Genomic DNA, 8,655 nt, shown 5'->3' with positions numbered 1-8,655 from the left:
CAAAATTTTACAATATTGTTTTCATCTACGCCGCAGTCAATAACTGAACAGTCAATAGCTGTTTTCATCCAAAGATGTAAATTATTCGATGCACAAAACTGCAATATAACATAAAAATTTCGTATAAAGCACAAAATGTAAGAACAAAATCGTCCCACACAGACTCATTAGAAAATATGTGCCCAGCACTACAGTTTGAGAACCGGCAAATGTGTATGTAACCCGGATTACTGAAGGGTTATATTTGTACATTTATAAAATCATATGAATGATCAGGGGATAAAACAACATGTAATTGCGGAATTATTATTCTAAAATGTTTTTTTTCAAGATATACATTTTTTAAAGATTATATTGTGAAATACTCACATGTTATTGCTTTAGCCGATCAGGGATGTGTGGGAGGGATTTGTGCTTGCTGACACAACGGGAAAAGATCGAGTGTGGACGAAGAGAGAAAGAGAGATCGCTAGATTTGACTATTTAAACAGTGAAATCAGATTATAACTTTGAAATTAGTTCGAGAAACTTACAAAAAGCTTTCATAGAGAAAGATTTTAAGAGGATTCAATCGGTAAATTGTTCCTGTGACGATCTATGGGATATTTGCATTGTGTTGTTAGAGAGTGAATATATGGACATGGTGAGTTTAATTACTTTGTAAATATTCTGAATTTAATGTTAAATGAAGATATAACAGATTTGTAAGGAAACAAGAGTTTATTTAGCTGTTGTGTGATTTATGCTGTATTTTAGTCTCCATGTGGTATTACTTCCCTTCACGTCTATGTTCACATGCATATCGCCTTATACACATACCTAGAAAAAAAAAGAGATACAGGTTAATTGTAATGAATGTTAATTCTCTTGTATGTGGAAACACCTGATGTATTGATATCATTGACTTAATGTAGTCATGCTTTTAGCCTTTTGTACAGGTCAGTTTTTTCCTTTGGTGTGTGTGTTTTTTTTTAATTGAAGACCCCATAGAAACCCGGAAATTCACCCTACTGAACCAGGAAAGTATTTGATAGCTAATATTTTTCTAGCTCAAGGTAAAAAAAAGATAACTAATAAGAAAAAGACTGATAGCAGCGCAAGGACACTTGGAAATCAAACTGTTTTCCCTTTGAAGTGTATGAGTATCACTGAGTTGGTTGATTCTAAATAAGTTGTGGAGTTTACGTTTTTCGGTCTATTGATGTCATTTCAATTGTATTTTATTTTGTTTTATTGTATTTTATTTTGTTTTATTGTATTTTATTTGTTTTACTGTATTGTGTTAATTTTATTTTGGGAAAAAAACTGCAGTTAAAAAATATATAAATATTTCAAATACTTACCTAAATTGTTATTTTCTGTCATTTTTCATGTGTATGTGTTCCTAAAGTTTTTGTATTCCCAAATCCACTAGAGGGCGCCGTGTACATTTTTGACAATCTCAAATACTGGGTCATCCTTTTTTTATATGTGTCATTTCTCATGAATCCATCAGACGGCGCTATGTACAGGTGTGTTTGTGCATTCAGAGATGCTCTTCTGCAGAGCTCGGTTGTAGCGAGTGCTTATTTGAGTTACTGTTGCCTTTCTATCAGCTGGAACCAGTCTGGCCATTCTCCTCTGACCTCTGGCCTCATCATCAAGGCATTTGCGCCCACAGAACTACTGCTCACTGGATATTTCCTCTTTGTCGGAGCATTCTCTGTAAACCCTAGAGATGGTTGTGCGTGAAAATCCCAGTAGATCAGCAGTTTCTGAAATACTCAGAGCAGCCCGTCTGGCAGCAACAATCATGCCACGTTCAAAGTGACTTAAATCCCCTTTCTTCCCCTTTCTGATGCTCAGTTAGAACTGCAGCAGAACGTCTTGACCATGTCTACATGCCGAAATGCATTGAGCTGCTGCCATGTGATTGGCTGATTAGAAACGTGTGTTAACAAGCAGTTAAACAGGTGTACCTAATAAAGTGGCCGGTAAGAATAATTCTTAAGATGAAGTATTAATGTAATGGGAGCGATTATTAACGAGATAGGGAAACCAATATCCTGGAGCTCAGACGATAAGAGTCTATGCTTCCAGTTGTTCATTTGTCCAGTATCCTCAATGTTCATAGCTAGCATGCTTGATGTAAAGCAGTGTGTTTGAGTGGAGTGCAGTGGTGAAGCCGGCTCCAGCAGCTTCAGTCTGCGTCCAGCTCAGTTTACTGTCCAAATGAAAGCAGTTCAGCAGTTCAGATCCAAGAGCTTCTGTCATTGCCATCCAATAATGCGATGACCTCCCAAACACAGTCAGGAGCGGCGGAGCATCTGCCAAAACACCTACTGAAGACACGGAGCAGAGCTGAACCCCCCGCTGCGGTACTACCTGCAGCCCACCGCCTCAGACATCAATCCCTGCATCCCCTGCAGCCGCTCACTTCCTGACTCACAAACCACACACTCTCCTGGTCATTTCCTGACTCTAAAACACACACACACACACACACACACACACACACACACACACACACACACACAGGGAACAGAAACCAGACAAACCCTCCTGTTCACTTTGTAACACACACTCACTGTACAGAAACTAGAACCTCAAATCAGAAGTATGGAAACCACAATTACACAAAGACAGTAGTGATTCCCAAATGTGCTTTGACTTGTATTGCAGACAGTATGAACACAAAATATTTGATGTTTTGTCTGCTCAAATTCATTTCATTTGTGAATATACATCCTCTCCTGTCATTCAGACCTGCAACACACTCCAGAAACAGTGACAGGAGCAGTTTAGGTCAGTGATCAGGTAAACTGCTGAAATAGTGAAGTGGTGTGAAGTCAACAGGTGATTATGATTTGCTACAAAAGCGGCATCCAAGAAAGGTCTAGTGCTTTAGGAGCAAAGATGTGCTGAGGATCGCCAGTTTACCAACAAATACATGAGAAAATGACTGAAATAAACAATGTTCCTCAGAGAAAGAGAGGAAGACGTGGATATTTCACCTTCAACAGTGCAGAACATCATTAAACATTGAAGGAATCTGGAGGAGTTTCAAGACCGAAAGCCTAAGCTAAACAGCCATGGGGCTCTATTTTGACGGTCCATGCGCAGAGCACAAAACGCAGGGCGCAAACGCTTTCAGGGTGTGTCAGAACGCATTTTTGCTAATTTAAGGACGGGAAAATCTGCTTTGCGCCGTGGCGCATGGTCTAAAAGGGTTGAGTTTATTTTCTTAATGAGTTATAGGTGTGTTTTGAGAATAAACCAATCAGAGTCTCATCTCCCATTCCCTTTAAGAGCCAGCTGCGTCACGCCAAGAGCGCATTCACTATTTACAGGACGCAAAGTAAGTCTAAGTGGAAAAACTGAGCATTTCACAAGCAAACAGTTCACAGTTTATTAACAGAAAACTGTTAAACAGAGCATCTACTGCGTGAGAATGAGAGATAATGGATCTACTTTCACTTTCGCTCTTGGATAGGGAAACCTTTAAGCACAGACATCAATTAGTCTATAAATAATTAGTTTTGTTTGTTAAGCGCAAATATTCGTTTCAAAACTATTTCTAAATTCAGTTCTAATTTCCAGCAAACGAATAAATGAACAATAATAACAAAATGTGCTCAAAAACCTGAGTTATATCCTAAAACACATGCTGTGCCCCATATGGTCTAAAACCTGACAGGTGGACAAATCTAAGCTTGTTTTTAATAAAACAAATATAAATATGGATATAATAAATAATACTGCTAATAATAATAACATTATACAAAAGCAAATTGTTATGAATGAACTGAAAAAGCCTCCTGAGATGAAGAAGACATAAAAGCAGTGATTTTTCATATTTATGTCGGCTAGAAAATAATATGTTTTTAATATTTTAATCCTTTATATTTATATCCTATATCTATTCTTATTATATCCTATATATATCCTTAATATTTAAATGTTTTCATATGTAAAGATATTTGCCTATTGCTCTCTTGTGTGTATTAAGCAGTGTGTAAGCGAGGCGCAACTCTGTGCTGGAGTTTAGACCGGGTTAGTTTTGGTCTAATGAAAAATCTATTTTAGTTTCTCAAAATAGCAACGCGCCAGCGGTCCGCCTCAGAACACCTTCCTTTATAGACCAGAACGCCTATGGGCGCACATATGAGCGCTAATGCATTTGCTATTTAAACAGCGTAGCACAACGCCTCAAAACCACTCTTGCGCCAAGCTGAAACTACCAAAAGACTAATGCGCCGCGTCTTGCGCCACATTGCGCCGGGTGTATGATAGGGCCCATGATCTCCTATCCCTCAGGGGGCGCTGCATCAAGAATCCTCATTCATCTATAAGCCAGATCACCACATGAGCTCAGAACCACTGCTGCAAACCTTTGTCAAGTACCACAATACACAGTTACATCTACAAATGCCTGTTATAACTGTATTGTGCCGATTAGAAGCCCTATGTTAACAGTGTCCAGAAGCGCTGTCTACTTGTTTGACGGTGTATGGCAGAGGGCTGACGTGGACGAAAGTGAAGAAAGTTGGTGAGTCACAGAAGAAAGTGAACAGCTGACAGGGGAGGAGGGCGGTTGAGGAGAGGGAACGGTAGAATGAAGTGCCGGATCAGATTTCAAAGGTGATCCGGCGTGTTCCAGCACAGGGTTGGCTGAGTGGGGTTTGTGGGGTGTTGTTCGCAAAGTGTATTGAAGGGCGGGGGGAGGGGGAGGAGTAGTGGGTGATGGTGCACGAACTGAAGAGCGAGGGTGGGGGTTGTTGCAAACTTAAGAGCGGGGGTGGGGGGATGCATGAACTAAAGAGTGGGGGGGAGGGGGGTATTCCGGGAGTTTTCAGGGAGACAGACCAAAATGGGAGATCGCTCTGAAATACGGGAGACTCCCGGGAAATGGGAATGTTGGCAGGTATGGTCCATGAATATTTCAACAAGCAAAAGCACCTTCTGCACACAATACAGAGTCCTGCTGCAGAGGAAAAGCACACAGGTACTGGACTGGCCTGCCTGCAGTCCTGACCTGTCTCCAATAGAGAATCTGTGGCACATTTTAAAGTGTAAAATGCGACTTTAAAGACCCCATACCACCCTGAAACACTTCATCTCTAGGTGTCTTCAGACCCTAAACATCTTTTAAGTGTTGTGGAAAGGAACAGCGACATCACACAGTGGGAAATGCTTTGCTGATACTGTTTCTGAAGTGTGTGCAGGAACCAACATTGGAAATTGTGTTTATTTTAAAAGAAAAACAATAAAAATCATGGAAACGCATTAAATAATGTTTGTTGTAGTGAAATACAATCAAAGTCAATTTAGAAATCACTACTTTGCTTTTTTATTTGCGTTTTTATACTCTCCCAACCTTTTCTGATTTGGGGTTGTACACAAACAAGACAAATCCACACAGTCTTCAGTTCAATTCCTGACTCAGTCACTCACACTTACTAACACTCTTACATATACATATATACAAACACACTTACACACACACTTACACATGATCTCCTCTCCTCCTCCTGGTTTGGGGGTGGGTCTCTCCATCTGTCCGGCTCCGGCGGGGGTCCGGCTGTCCTGCTGAGGGTCCCGGACACTTGTGGTGTGTCTGCCGGGGTCTCTGTGCTCCAAACACACACTCTAACGCTGCCAGCTGGACACACACTCCTTCTCAACACACCTTCAGAACACTCCAAACACACACACACACCTCCAGAACACTCCAAACTCACACTTCACTGACCGACTGATTGATTTTCAGCAGGAGTGCATGTGAGTGTAGAGAAGCCACACTTGTGTAGAGAAAGTTCAGATGATGATATTAAAGTCAGCTTTTTTTAGTCAATGTAAAGCACTTAATGTAAAGCACAGAATTATAACAAACAAGTTCTGAGATCAACTCATAACAACGACCCAGAGCAATGAAGTGTAGCGCTGAAATTCCCTGATACATAAAGGGACTAAGCGGAAGGAAAACAAATGAATGAATGAATTTTATTTATGCCAATTTCCTACAAAGCCATGGGAATCCTCCAGGTGTGGCGTTTACAACATTTGACGCGTGTGTGTGTGTGTGTGTGTGTGTGTGTGTGTGTGTGTGTGTGTGTGTGTGTTGTGTCTTTGTTTTATATTATTAATAGCTGTTTTCTGCTCTCTTAATTGTCCAAGAAAAAAAATTCTCCTTATAGGAGACAAATAAAGATAAAGATTGATTCCTATAATCTGAGGTAATTCTGAAAGAAATAAAACCAGGACATAACTTGATTGTATTCATCAGGAATTGATTGGATGACAGCTGAAAAATTTGAGATAAATCAAAATGGAAAGGGCTTCAGGGGTTTAGTTTAGAATTTAGAATTAATACATTTTGTTACGAGAATAAAGTTCAAATGTTACGAGAAAAAAGTTAAAATGTTACAAGAAAAAAGATAAAATGTTACGAGAATAAAGTCGAAATGTTACGAGAATAAATCTGAAATGTTACAAGAAAAAAATTGAAATGTTACAAGAATAAAGTTGAAATGTTACGAGAAAAAAAATGTAAATGTTACAAGAATAAAGTTGAAATGTTACGAGAATAAAGTCGAAATGTTACAAGAATAAAGTTGAAATGTTACGAGAATAAAGTTGAAATGTTATGAGAATAAAGTTGAAATGTTACGAGAATAAATTTGAAATGTTACGAGAATAAAGTTGAAATGTTAAGAGAATAAAGTTAAAATGTTACGATAATAGAGTTGAAATGTTACGAGAATAAAGTTGAAATGTTATGAGAATAAAGCTGAAATGTTACGAGAATAAAGTTGAAATGTTACGAGAATAAAGTTGAAATGTTAAGAGAATAAAGTTAAAATGTTACGATAATAGAGTTGAAATGTTATGAGAATAAAGTTGAAATGTTACGAGAATAAAGTTGAAATGTTACGAGAATAAAGCTGAAATGTTACGAGAATAAAGTTGAAATGTTACGAGAATAAATTTGAAATGTTACGAGAATAAATTTAAAATGTTACGAGAATAAAGTTGAAATGTTACGAGAATAAAGCTGAAATGTTACGAGAATAAAGTTGAAATGTTACGAGAATAAAGTTGAAATGTTAAGAGAATAAAGTTAAAATGTTACGATAATAGAGTTGAAATGTTATGAGAATAAAGTTGAAATGTTACGAGAATAAAGTTGAAATGTTACGAGAATAAAGCTGAAATGTTACGAGAATAAAGTTGAAATGTTACGAGAATAAAGTTGAAATGTTACGAGAATAAAGTTAAAATGTTACGAGAATAAAGTTGAAATGTTACGAGAATAAATTTGAAATGTTACGAGAATAAAGTTAAAATGTTACGAGAATAAAGTTGAAATGTTACGAGAATAAAGTTAAAATGTTACGAGAATAAAGTTGAAATGTTACGAGAATAAATTTAAAATGTTACGAGAATAAAGTTGAAAAGTTACAAGAATAAAGCTGAAATGTTACGAGAATAAAGTTGAAATGTTACGAGAATAAAGTTGAAATGTTACGAGAATAAATTTGAAATGTTACGAGAATAAATTTGAAATGTTACGAGAATAAAGTTGAAATGTTACGAGAATAAATTTGAAATGTTACGAGAATAAAGTTGAAATGTTACGATAATAAAGTCGAAATATTACGATAATAAAGTCGAAATATTACAAGAATAAAGTTAAAATGTTTTCGTACTGATTTTTGATGCAACAAAAGTGTGAAACTTTTTTGTTTTATCCCAGAATGCACATTGCAGCTGACTACAGCCGCTGCTTTAGTCCAAAACAGCCAACTACTTGTTGCATTTAGGTTGGTTCGAGGTCTGATCATGTTCTCACAACTGAGAAAGCAAATGCTCCAGGGTTTGTCTGAAAGCGTATCGAGATCACTACTTCCAGCAGATCTCGCTATGCTTATTTGGTCCGAATTTTTTTGTGAAGCAGAGTGCGGTTGCTGCTTTCACACCTGCCCAAACCAACTGCATCAAAACAGACAAAGACTCAGGCACGCTTCAACCAAACTAAATGAGGCAGGTGTGAAAGCAAGTCTTAGTTTTAGTTTACTAAAATAGGCTTAGGGGCAGCACGGTGGCGCAGTGGGTAGCACTCTCAACTCACAGCAAGAAGGTCGCTGGTTTGAGCCCTGGCTGGATCAGTTGCCGTTTCTGTGTGGAGTTTGCATGTTCTCCCCGTGTTGGCGTGGGTTTCCTCCCAGTGATGGGTTGCAGCTGGAAGGGCATCCGCTGCGTAAAACATATGATAAGTTGGCGGTTCATTCCGGTGTGGTGACCCCGGATTAATAAAAGGACTGAATGAAAACAAAATGAAAAATAAGCTTGGTGTACAATAGTGGTGCTGGAGCTGGACTCCACCCGTGTCTCCGGACTGATGGAGAGGGTCTACATGAGTCCACCTTGACCCGTCCCTTCGCACACCCGCATCACCTCAGTGCTGAGTTATTATCATAATTCCTCGCGGCTCCGTGTTTTACAGAATGTTTAGTGTTTTATTGCCGGAGAATCAGAGGCAGCGGCGACGCTCTGATAAGAAAAGCAGTCATGTGAAAAATGAAAGAGGCCACATGTCCAGTGGAGAGAGAGAGTGAGGGTCAAATAATAAAACACATCACACACACACACACACACACACACACACACACACAC

At 38.5% G+C, this 8,655-nt stretch overlaps 1 long non-coding RNA gene across 1 annotated transcript; it reads right to left on the bottom strand.

The window, feature by feature from the left end:
* Positions 1 to 1,212: 1,212 nt before the first annotated feature.
* LOC141378401 (uncharacterized) lies at positions 1,213 to 6,362 on the bottom strand. The gene is made up of 2 exons (XR_012392966.1): positions 5,490 to 6,362; positions 1,213 to 2,460 (listed from the first exon to the last, which is right to left on the bottom strand). It is a non-coding gene; the product is annotated as an uncharacterized lncRNA (long non-coding RNA).
* Between the last annotated feature and the right edge of the window lie 2,293 nt (positions 6,363 to 8,655).

Source organism: Danio rerio, chromosome 17, assembly GCF_049306965.1.
Source record: "Danio rerio strain Tuebingen ecotype United States chromosome 17, GRCz12tu, whole genome shotgun sequence".
Lineage (NCBI taxonomy): Eukaryota > Metazoa > Chordata > Actinopteri > Cypriniformes > Danionidae > Danio > Danio rerio.
This window is presented reverse-complemented; position numbering and strand designations above follow the sequence as displayed.